Raw genomic sequence first — 1765 nt, 5'->3', positions numbered from 1 at the left:
AACACTGTACATAGTTTATTTTGTAAAAATGTGTTGAAAATTCATGACTGAATCTAGGAATGATGGAACAAAAGCCCCTGAGCAGCCGCAAACAAGAAAATGGATCAATTCAGTAAATTATTCAGCCCTGAGAAACAGCTGAAGAAAACCCTTTGTTTTTTTGACTCTTTTCCCAAGTGAGAACCTTTCACTGACTATGTGTCTATGTGACTGCATAGCAATTGAAAGCATTAAAGAGTAAGTTGCAGGACCTGGATGGTAAAAGAAAATAACAATGGGAAACTGACAGTAAACCCATTACTCCTGACCCCGTCTCTGATCTGACAGAGTTTGAGACATTCATGCGGGAACATAACAAGGGAAATGGGAAGCAGTTGCAGAGTGGGAAAAAGTGTAGTCCTAGAAGGCAAAACACACACACACACACACACACACACACACACACACACACAGACACAGACATTTTCTGAAACCTCTTGTCCCATGCGGGGTCACAGGGAGCCGGAGCTTAACCCGGCAACATAGGGTGTAAGGCTGGACGGGGAGGGGACACACCCAGGATGGGACTCCAGTCCACCGCAAGGCACCCCAAGCGGGATTCAAACCCCAGACCCACCAGAGAGCAGGACCCAGCCAAACCCACTGCGCCACCGTGCCCCCTGAAGGCCAAACAGATCAGTCATATAAAAAGGAATGTAGAAAGTGGCATAAGCAGACAAGAGGGAAATGGCCTAAACAAGGTACTTTTTATCCTGTTGTGTTGAGGAATGATCGATATGCTTCAGAAAGACAAACTGGGGGATGTTGTCGTGGTGCAAGAGGATATAACAAGTATAAGTGTGAGAAATGGGAGGATTTAGTAAGGGAGAAAGCATTAGAAGTTGTCCAGATGCGTGTGAACGATCTTGCCCTAAAACTGAAGACAGAACAAGTAAAAGCTGAAGCACAGGCTGCAGTGATGACCTTGGTCTCGAAGACAGTGGATCCTCCACAGATGGGTAAGCGCCACCCAGAAAAGGTAAAAGAATAATCTCCTCTTTATTCTGTGTTACGTGCAGCCCCCCTCCTTGTGATGGTGTTGATGAAGGAGCAGCGGGAGGAGGCGAAGGAAGGGGAGGAGGAACTTCCTGTGGCTGCACGCAGACAAAGAGCAGAGAGTGCGAAACAGCCCTGGGAGGCCCTCACCGCCAGTTGCCATTGGTCCAGAGGAAATGGAACATTCAGGAACAGATTGATGTCTATAATAGCCTGCCAGATCCTGAACAGGTGGGCGGACAAAGGTTCTGGGAAGCCACTAAGGAGACCCGGACAACATCTAGCATCCCAGTGGAGGTGAGTGGACCCAGGGGCTCAGGAGAAAGCTAAAGGGGGATTGGAATGGACTGAGAGAAGGGTGGAATGCAAGAAACTGTGATCATCAGAATTGGGCAATTGAACGGCAGGACCTTAAAACTCACATCGAATAAAAATATAGGAGACAAACTGATTGGACAAAAGAGAACGAAACGGTGAGTGAATGGGAACACAGGCTACAAGAATTAATAACCAACAACTCAAGCATTACAGAAGGGGATGAGAGAAACAGCAACTTCATCATTACTTGTTGATGGGGTTGAGATTTGAGTGAAGACTTCCTGGAACGGGAGGAAGCCGAACTGAGTGAGCTGCATCCATATACCAATCATGCTGAGAGGAACCTGAGAGAGCAGATAGAGAAAAAGTATACAAACCGGATGTCCACTCAGCTTTCCTATTTCAGTATCAA

This window comes from Scleropages formosus, chromosome 18 (genome assembly GCF_900964775.1).
Source record: "Scleropages formosus chromosome 18, fSclFor1.1, whole genome shotgun sequence".
NCBI lineage: Eukaryota > Metazoa > Chordata > Actinopteri > Osteoglossiformes > Osteoglossidae > Scleropages > Scleropages formosus.
This window is presented reverse-complemented; position numbering follows the sequence as displayed.